Source organism: Cervus canadensis, chromosome X, assembly GCF_019320065.1.
Source record: "Cervus canadensis isolate Bull #8, Minnesota chromosome X, ASM1932006v1, whole genome shotgun sequence".
NCBI lineage: Eukaryota > Metazoa > Chordata > Mammalia > Artiodactyla > Cervidae > Cervus > Cervus canadensis.
This window is the reverse complement of record NC_057419.1, coordinates 143,882,518-143,893,148: the sequence shown is the minus strand read 5'-3', so window position 1 is coordinate 143,893,148 and position 10,631 is coordinate 143,882,518. Positions and strand designations below refer to the sequence as shown.

At 38.2% G+C, this 10,631-nt stretch overlaps 1 long non-coding RNA gene across 3 annotated transcripts in view; it reads left to right on the top strand.

Moving 5' to 3' along the window:
• LOC122435818 overlaps positions 1-10,398 on the top strand; it is a 15,941-nt gene extending 5,543 nt beyond the window's left edge. Inside the window, exons 3-6 of one of the 3 annotated variants that reach the window (XR_006267709.1) lie at positions 552-654; positions 2,836-2,925; positions 4,788-5,007; positions 10,346-10,398. This is a non-coding gene — a long non-coding RNA (uncharacterized LOC122435818). Of the gene's footprint in view, positions 1-551; positions 655-2,835; positions 2,926-3,519; positions 5,420-10,345 lie in introns of those variants that run through there. The other 2 variants (XR_006267707.1, XR_006267708.1) reach the window with 2 other exon arrangements.
• Positions 10,399-10,631: the final 233 nt, after the last annotated feature.

Sequence of the window (10,631 nt, the reverse complement as noted above, 5' to 3'; positions counted from 1 at the left end):
AAGTTTTCAGCTATTATTCTGAAGTATTTTCTCATGGCCTTTCTTTTTGTTCTTCTTCTTCTGGGGACCCTATGATTTGAATTGTATGGGGCATTTCACATTGTCCAGAGTCCCTGGGTTGTCCTCATTTTCTTTATTTCTTTTTCTTTTCTCTCTGCTCATTTTTCCCACGCATTTATCTTCTACCTCACCTATCCTTCTTCTGTCTCCGTTCATTCATAACTCTTGGCTTCCCTCCAGAGACATTTTTTATTCTAATATATGCACTTCTTTTAAATTGACTCTTTTTTATTTCTTCTAGGTGCTTATTAACATTTCTTGCATTCTTCTCAATCTTTATCTCCAGCTATATTTATCTGTAACTCCATTTTGTTTTCAAGATTTGATCATTTTTAATTATCATTATTTCTAAATTCTTTTCAGTGAGATTCCTATCTCCTCCTTCTTTTGTTGACTTGGTGGAGCCTACTTCTATTTTTTTTTTTTTTTTTTTGAGCCCCTACTTCTTAAAGGGCCCTGAAGTCTGACCATGTGCTCTACCCTTTGGGCAGGTTTCCTTATTCACCCATCAAGGCAGCTTTGTGACAAAAGCACCATGAAGCCCAGTCACAGATGCCCAAGATCATAGTGACCGACCCTGGGTCACCTCTGCAAGTAAGTGTCAGGATGGGATGAGGTCCCATCCCTCACCCTCCCTGAGGACACAGAGCAGCCGCCCTTTCAGAAGATGGGCTTTCAGGGCTGGAGAAATGGTTACACACCCCTGCTGTTGTCTCACAGTACTCACTCACCTACCCCATTGGGAGAGGAAGAGGACAGAGGACATGAAATCCTGTCCCTTCTGCCAGCTGACCTTGGTGTCCGGGCCACATGCAATGACTTATCCCTGAAGAGAGGGGTGGGGCTCGGGCAGAAGCTCAGGTATTGCCCTTGAGACAGGTGATCTGGAGGGAGGGCAAGTGATATGTGCAGAAGTGTTTTAAGGAATTGTATTTTATATTTCATGTCCTTTCATCCTAGTGGCTATTCAAGTTACCCATTATTATGACCATTATTCAGAACAGAGGACTAACTTTGCATGCGTGTGTGCTAAGTTGCTTCAGTCGTGTCTGATTGTTTATGACCCTATGAACTATAGCCCGCCAGGCTCCTCTGTCCATGGGATTCTCCACGCAAGAATAGTAGAGTGAGTTGCCATTTCTCTCCTCCATGGGAATCTTCCCAAGCCAGGGATGGAACCCACGTCTCCTGCGTCTCCTGCGTTGCAGGTGGATGCTTTACCACTAAGCCACCAGATAAACAAAAACAAGAATACTGGAGTGGGCTGCTATGCCTTCCTCCAGGACTGACTTTAGGGATTTCAGTTAACCAGGGGCACAGCTTTGTTTTCTTCCTGATCAGTAGCTAACTCTGGAATTTCATGTTGTTGTTTTTTTTTTCATTTTGCCTTGAAGCCCATAGAGAAGTATAAATGGTTTTGATAGCCTTTACTCACATATTTATGGACATTTGGACAGCTTCCTATATTTCCATTTTTCTTTCCTATTTCATGCAATGCTGCAGTAAATATCCTCTTACCAGCTTACTTTTGTACATGTGTAAAAATTTCCCTGCCATCTTCCCTGGGACATGATTTCAATAGTTTAAATTCTCCCGTAAGGTGTCAGAGCATTCTCATTTCTTACCCCTCTAAACTTTTGTTCATAATATTTCCATTTATTTCTGACTGTGTTCTGTTTCCTTGACTTATGCTGAAGTTTAGCCTCTCCAACCTGTCCCACACACACACAAGCCAGTTTTCAAATGTTTGTGAATTTTTTGTTGATTTTTGTTTTTTGTATTTTTCATGTGTCAGATGATAGGTAATGAAAGGATATTTAGATGTTTTCACTAGCACTCCTTAAATTATTAGTGAGTTGGAACATATTTTTGTGATTATTGGCCATTTTAATTTCTTCATCTGTGAACAGTTTACACATTTTGTCCACTTTGGTATTTTGTTGTAGGAGCTCTCCATGCATTCACTGATCCATGGACTTGTGATTTCAATGCATTTTTATTGGGTGAATATTATTTGCCAGACACTCCAGTGAAAATCCATGTCCTAGAAGATCTCTCTTCTGAGATCTAGATGCTTATATTTATTGAAAGTGTCCACCTGGAGAAAGAAAAGTATTAGTCGCCATCCATACATGCATGATTGTCAAGGAAAACATACTCAATTCAAAACACTTATCCCTAAGCCCTGCACCACCACAGAGTAAAAAGGATGTCGTGTTTTACATGAGGAGAGCACTGCCTCAGGATTAGCATTTCTGTGATCTTTACAGTTATGGTAGGATATTTTATATATATGTATATATATAAACATATAATTCTTAGAAATTATATATTTCTGTGTTTGCCTTTTCTAATTTATAAAATGTAAACAATTGTTTTGAGGAGCAAAAGAAAAAAATATGTCGGGTGTCATACACAGCATATTGTACATAGGACACTCAATAGATGTTAGTTCCCATCCTATCCCATACCCATCCTTCCTTTATAGGAGCGTCCCTTGACATAATCCAAATAGCATTACTCTATGATGACGACTGGAAAGATTAAGCAGAAGAGAAATGTATAAGTTTCCATTATACACTAAGTTTCCATTATACACTTCTGTGTCCTATCTCTTCGCTGGCGTAACTTGTCACTTAGTTTAGGAAGAAGGAAACAATCACTGGACCAGCTCCATATGGTTTGAGAAAGAAACCACCAAAACCATCACCCCACATCGCTTTATTGCATATACTTTCCCATTCCACTTTTTATCTTCTGTGTTAATTTCTCCAGAGTAATATATGCAATGTTATCCAGAAAGAGGAGGTTTGCAAAGGAACACTGCAATAGGATACTGGCGCCAGGTACATCATCCACCTTTGGGTAAGTTTTTTCCCCTGTGCTGGTTGTTTTTCAGATAAAATCTGTGAGATAGATATAGAGGTAAATGAGATCCCATTTAGGAAAGAGCCTTTCCTTTTGAGACCTTAGTTGGGAAGGAACAAGCGGTGATTTCCAAATAATTACTTTCCAGTCTTCAGCTCTTATCACACTCTGTATCAGATGAACTCAGTAGTCCTCATACTGTTTCTTAATTGAATGACCACTTATGCATGGTCATAGGATGATTGGAACTTAAAACTTGCAAAAAGTAGGATTCTTGACCTTAGGAAACCATGAAGAACTCAGCTTTCCTGAATGTCTGCTACTTTTATCCTCATGTATTTTGCACAACATTCCAGGGAGGTAGAGCATGATTTCCACACCATTTTGTAGCTGGTGAAGTGGTGATGTACAGAGATTAGGTAACCTGGCTGGGGGTCATCCTGCTACTAAGAAAAGCAGAGACTAGTACCTTACATATCCACACACAGACTGCATGAGGCTCAGCCACACATCAGGCCAAAATCAAGTAAATTTTGCTTTCCTGCTGACCTGTGTCACTTCTATAATCTGTATCTTCATTTCTGATTCCAGGATGCCGGGTCTGCCTATATTTTTGCAAGACAATAAACCTGATTTGACCTCAATTTCCTATTCTGTAAAACCTGGGGAGTATGAAAAGAACACAAGCAAAATTTTGGAGTTAATGGATACATCAACTTTGGTTTGGTGATTATTATGGGTTTATGCATAGGTCCAAATTCAAGAATATGTATATGTTAAACATGTGTAATTTTTTGGCATATCAATTATACCTCGGTAAAGCTAAAGCAAAGAAACAAGGGACTCTGTTTAAACTATTATAGGTACTTTTGAAAGCAGAGTCCCCAGACCACCTATATGTCATAAGGAATATGCACTCTCTAATAGAGGGACAATTCTCCTGTTGAGGATTAATACTTGAAGGAGCAGTCCCCGAATACATACAGACAGGAAGTGCACAGACTCTTTAATGGACACTGACAAATCAACCTGGAAAGACGTACTGATTGAGGGCCCTACCAGGAGTATCAGAACGTGTAGTATCAGTAGTAGTAGTATCAGAACGTGTAGGGTCATGCTCACCCACTGGAAATACTCCATAGTTTGTTGTTATACTTTCTGATGTGATGAATGGAAAGTCTATTGCCATCATTTTTAACTGCATATCAAGGTTATTTAAAATAAAAGCTTTCTTCCTATACAAGACTCTATCAGTCATAACTGTCATTTTTTTCACTGCAAATGGGTCTAGTTACATAGGAAGCCTAACAATGAGTGACAGTCACATAAGCCTACAGTTTCTCCTAATGCTACTGCCTGCTTGTAAGCTCCAGTTGTGTGTGTGTGTGTGGACTCCGGGGACTCCCAATGACAGTGTGTATCCCTGGAAAGAGGTTGAGAATATCTCTCTGTGGTGTATGCTGAGTTCAGGATTAGAGAGGAGCTGGATTTGCTCATTCTCAAGTCTTTCTAAATGGCACACAGCTAGACCACAACGTGCTTCTGAGCAGACAGTAGTCTCTTTCCCCAGATGGAAGGCAAGCCTGTCTGCACTCACCTGCTCAGGTCAGGGATGGATCCCTCCAGGACGTAAGGTGTGGCTGTCTGACTAAATCTGCTGCTGAGCTCTGAAATTGAGGGCTCCCATCTTGCAGCCTCAGTTGCAGAGTCCTGAGGAGCTATATCCTCTCAACCACTCACCACACAGGTTCAGTCATCTCCCTGAGGAGTTCCACACTCACGGATAAAAATCCTTAAATTCTTATCACATCTTTGACACACTGTGCGTCCATCTATTCTTCCATTCATATATTTGACAGGCATTAGGAAGAAACTCTACGTCACTCTTTGGCTAAGTCTTAGGCTTCTCCAGAACGGAAACAAGGAAGTAAGGCGTGAGAAGCCTGGTGTGGTACCTTGAGATGTTACATCTAAGAAGAGATGGATCCTTCTCATTAAGATCTCAGCCTGCTCAAGTGTTCTATAAATGGTGATTTTTACAACTTCATTTACTGCTGTGAGCCTCTGTCCATGTCTCTGGTTAGTGTCCTCTTGATGTATATTCTTCCCTTCACACCAAAATTTTACAAAGAATTCTTGATACTCAACTCACATCTCCTTGCACCTGCCCTCGGACTCAATCTTCATCCCTTATCTAATGGGCTATGTTCTCCCACACTTTTAAATTTACCATGACAGTGTCAATATTCACCTCTTTGTCACATTTATAGATCATGAGTCAAATGAAGACAAACAGATATTTCTCCAGGAGGTATGTCTGTCCCCAGGACAGAATTCATTTGCTTGTATATAGACAAAGATCATATTGTCATGCTATCAGTTACCAAAAAGCTCAAATTGTAAAATACCTTCCATAGAATCAGTCAGACAGTGTGAAGGCTGTGCCTTAGACATCGCACTTTCAAATAAAGCATATGCTTTCCCTTTTACATCTCATATTCTTGCTTCATTGAAAGGGATTTTGCAAATAAATTTAAGGCATGTTAGCAATTATTTATGGTCATTTAAATAAACTCTGATGTACCTGTTTTCATTTCTTTGTTAAAGATTTCCAAGTATGCAATGAAATCATCTAAAATTATGTCTCACACTTTGCCACAGTTAAATGTGTCACCTAAAGTATTGTCTGTTATACCACAATTAAGCAATATACTAGTTTTGAAATACCAGTGTAATGGTGGTGATTAGTCTTTGGCAGGTTCCTGGCTCTTAAGTCAAAATACTTGTACTGCATTACAGAAATCACATTTTTAGGATGTATCCATTCAGTAAAATAACACAAATCTTATAATAAAAATATATATAAATCCCTACTAATATAAATAAATGAATTAATAAAAAGAGGAGATAATTTTTCTTGATTAAACAATTCAAAATAATACAAATAGATACCTTCCCTCCATGAGATGAACCTTCCCCCTTCTATCCCTGAAGGCAGGGCTGACTTAGTGATTCAGTTATAAAGAATAGAGTAGGTGAATGGAAAACTGTTATGGTACACTGGAGAAACACAGCAAACAGCATCTTAACCCAGTGATGAAGGTCAACCTCTCCAACAGTGATGTCATGTGGGTACCATGTTCTCCCAGATATGATGTGATGAGAAGGGCACTTCAACTCTGTGGTATTTTTTTCCCCTAAATCCACAACCACAGTCTAATCATGAGAAAAATAACAAAATATGCCTGTTCTCTTCAGGATTGTCAGAGTCATGAAAACAGTGTGACAGATCCTCAGACAGTTAAACAGAGAGTTCTTGCAATGGAGAAAAGACAGTCTCTTCCATAAATGGTGCATGGGAAAACTGGACAACTACAAATAAAAGAATAAAATTGGAGCATTCCCTAACATACAGAAAAATAAACTCAAAATAGACTAAAGACCTAAATGTAAGGCTGCATACTATATAACTCCTAGAGGAAATCATAGGCAGACCACACTTGGATATAAATTGCAGCAATGTTTTTTTTTTGTTTGTTTGTTTTTTGATCCATCTCCTAAAGTAAAGGAAATAAAAGCAAAAATAAACAAATATGGCCTAATTAAACTTAAAAGACTTTGCACAGCAAAGGGAACCACTGACAAAATGAAAAGACAACCTACTGAATGGGACAAAATATCTGCAGATGATGTGATTGATAAGGGATTAATATTTTGCATACATAAACAGCTCACACAAATCAACATTAAGAAAACAACCCCGCACCAATTAAAAAGTGAGCATAAGAACTGAAGAGACATTTTTCCAAAGAAGAAATGCAAATGGCCAATAGGTACATGAAAAGATGTTCAACATTGCTAATGATAAGGGAAATGCAAATCAAAACTACAGTGAGATATCACTTCACACCTGTCAGATGGCTATCATTAACAAAAGCCCCACAAATAACAAATGTTGCCTAGGATGTGGAGATTTAGGAACCCTGGTACACTGTTGATGGGAGTGTAAACTGGTGAAGCCACTGTGGAAAACAGTATGGAGATTTCTTAAAAACTGAAACATAGAACTACTGTATGACCCAGCATTGCCACTTCTGGGTATATAACCAAAACAAAAACACTAACATGAAGAGATACATGTGCATTAATGTTCATGGCATTATTTATAATTGCCAAGATATAGAAGCAACCTAAGTGTCCATCAACAGATGAATGGATAAAGAAGATGTGGTATATATATATATATATATATATGTAGAGAGAGAGAGAGAGAGAATGGAATACTACTCGGCCATAAGAAAGAATGAAATAATGCCTGCAGCAAGCAACGAACAGATTGACTTGGAGGGTATTATGCTAAGTGAAATGTCAGACAGAGACAGACAAATACTATATGATATCACATGTGTAGTCTAAAAAATAAACTAGCAAATATAACAGAAATAGGCTCACAGATAGAGAACAAACTCATGGCTAGCAGTGGTGGGCAGGAAGGAACAAAAGAGCGGTGGAGGAGTAGGAGTGGGAGGTGCAAACTACTGGATATAAGATAGACTCAAAGATGTACTGTACATCATGGGGAATATAGCCAATATTTCATAATAACTATAAATGGAAAGTAACCTTTTCAAATTGAATAAGACATTTAAATATTAATATATGAATGGAAATCATTGTTAATAATAGCCCAAAGTGGAAATAACCTAAATATCCACCAATTTGTGAAAGAATAAATAAAACATGGTATGTTATTTGGCAATAAAAAGGAATGAAGTACTGATACACACTACAGCTTAGAGGAACCTTGAAAAATTTATGCCAAGTGAAAACCTGAATATGCAAAAGATCACGTATTATATGATTCCCTTTATATGAAATGGCCAGAAAGAGGCCATCAGTAGAGCCATACCCAAGCAATTCCCCCCTTTCCATCCAGACTTCTAGAAAGCTCTGTCTGGTGAGTTTGCCCCTCTGTCCCACTTTCCTGTTCCCAAATGTTTAAGCTGCAGTTCAGGCTTTTGTCACAAGGTGGAACCAACATAGCTCCATTACCAGACTTCTGTGTCAGTTCAATGGCTCAGTCGTGTCTGCCTCTTTGTGACCCCATGGACTGCAGCATGCCAGGCTTCCCTGTCCATCACCAACTCCTAGAGTTTGCTCAAACTCATGTCCCTCGAGTCGGTGATGCCATCCAACCGTCTCATCCTCTGTCGTCCCCTTCTCCTCCTGCCTTCAATCTTTCCCAGCATCAGGGTCTTTTCCAAGGAGTCAGTTCTTTGCATCAGGTGGCCAAAGTATTGGGGTTTCCACTTCAGCATCAGTCCTTCCAATGAATATTCAGGACTGATTTCCTTTAGGATTGACTGGTTTGATCTCCTCGCAGTCCAAGTGACTCTCAGGAGTCTTTTCCAACACCACAGTTCAAAATTATGGAGCTTATTATGGAGTTCCACATTATGCAGCTTATTCTAATAGAGTAAAGGTGCTTCAATATGAGGACCTGGCACAGCCAAATAAATAATAAATAAAAATAAAATTAAATAAGATACAGAGTGTCATATCACATTCTTCAAAATCTGGATACAATATCCAAGAACCAGATAAATCTCAAATTGAGAAAAGACAATCAACAGACACCAACACAGAAATGACATGGATGTTGGAATTATCTGACCAGGAAATTAAAGTAGATCTTATGAAAATGTTTTGACAATTACTTACAAATATGCTTGAAACAAATGAAAAAAAAATCAAGTCTCAGCAAAGAAACACAAGATATAGAGAAAACCAATTAGAAATTTTAGAACTGAAACATAAATTAAAAGCTCAATGGATAGACTGAAGAGCAGAATAGAGAAAAGAATCAGTGAACTTGAAGACAGTATGTTAGAGATTATACAATCAGAACAGCAAAGAGAAAAGGTACTTTAAAAAAGAACAAAGCCTCAGGGACCCATTGATCTAACAAAGGATATACTATGCTTCTCATTTTTGTTCTGGAAGGAGAGGAGAAAAAGTGCATGGGTGAAAATGGATTTGAAAAATAGTGGCTAGTGATCATGAATAAAATTGTCTGGCAAAAAAAAAAAAAATGGAGAACTTTTTCTTAGCTTAAATAAATTGAGCAAAGGATTTTAATTAAAAATGTAAAAAAAATCTAAATTTACATTTTTAATTAAAATTCTTTGCTCAATTTATTTAAGCTAAGAAAAAGTTCTCCATTTCCTCACCCCCCCACCCCTCACCTACTGCAACCACCAAACTGTTCACTGTATCTATGAGCTTGATTGGGGGAGGGGGTTGTTTTAGATTCTACATAAAAGAGATCAAATAGTATTTGTCTTTCTCTGTTTGAATTACTTAGCATGATGCCCTCAAGATCCATCCATGTTATCCCAAGCAAAAAGATTTCTATTCTTACTCATGGGTGAATAATAGTCCATTAAATACATGTACCACATTGTCTTTATCCATTCACACATTGCGGATACTTAGGTTGTTTCCATACCTTTGCTACTATAAATAATACTGCAATGAACATGAGGATGCATATACCTTTTCAAATTAGTGTTTTTATTTTCTTTGGATAAATACCCAGAAGTGGAACAGCCAGGTCATATGATAGTTCTTTTTTTTTTTTTTTTCAATTTTCTTTGGAACCTCCTAACTGTTTTCCATAGTGGTTGCACCTATTTACAGCAGTCCCACCAACAGTGCACAAAGTACTCCACATCCCTGCCAACACTTGTTATTTCTTCTCTCTTTTTTTAATAACAGTCATTCTAACAAGTGTAAGGTGATATCTCATCTTGGTTTTGATTTGCCCTTCCCCAACAATTAATAATGTTTAACAACTTTTCATGTACCTGTTGGCCACCTCTATGTATTCTTTGGGAAAATGTCTGTTCAGATCTGTCCAGTTTTAAATAGGATTATTATTATTATTATTGTTATTATTATTAGCTATTGAGTTGTATGAGTTCTTTGTATATTTTGGACATTAGCCCCTTATCAGATATTTGCAATTATTTTATCCCATTTGGTAGGTTGTCTTTTAATTCTGTTGATGGTTTCCTTTGCTGTGCAGAAGCTTTGTAGTCTGATGTAGTCCCATTTGTTTTTGTTGCTTTTGCTTTTGTTTCAGATTAAAAAATCACTACCAAGATCTATGTCAAGGGGTGTACTGCTTGTTTTCTTCTAGGAGTTTAATGATTTCAGGTCTTAGGTTCAAGTTTTTAACCCCATTTTGAGTTCATTTTTATGTATGGTTGAAGATACTGGTCAAGTTTCATTATTTTGCACATGGTTGTCTAATTTTCTCAACACCATTTCTTAAGGAGACTGTCCTTTCCCCAGTGTATATTCTTGGTTCCTTTTGTCATAAATTAATTGACCAGGGACTTCTTTGGTGTTCCAGTGATTAAGAATCAGCCTGCCAATACAGGGGACACAGTTTCCATCCCTGGTCAAGGAAGATCCCACATACCGAGGAGCAACTAAGCCTGTGCACCCCAACTACTGAGCCCACACTCTAGAGCCCACGAGCTGCAACTACTGAAGCCTGTGTGCCTAGAGCCCATGCTTGCAACAAGAGAAGCCACCACAATGAGAAGCCTGCATACCAGAACTAGAGAGTAGCCCCCACTCACTGCAACTAGAGAAAGCCCACACACAGCAACAAAGACCCAGTGCAACCAAAAATA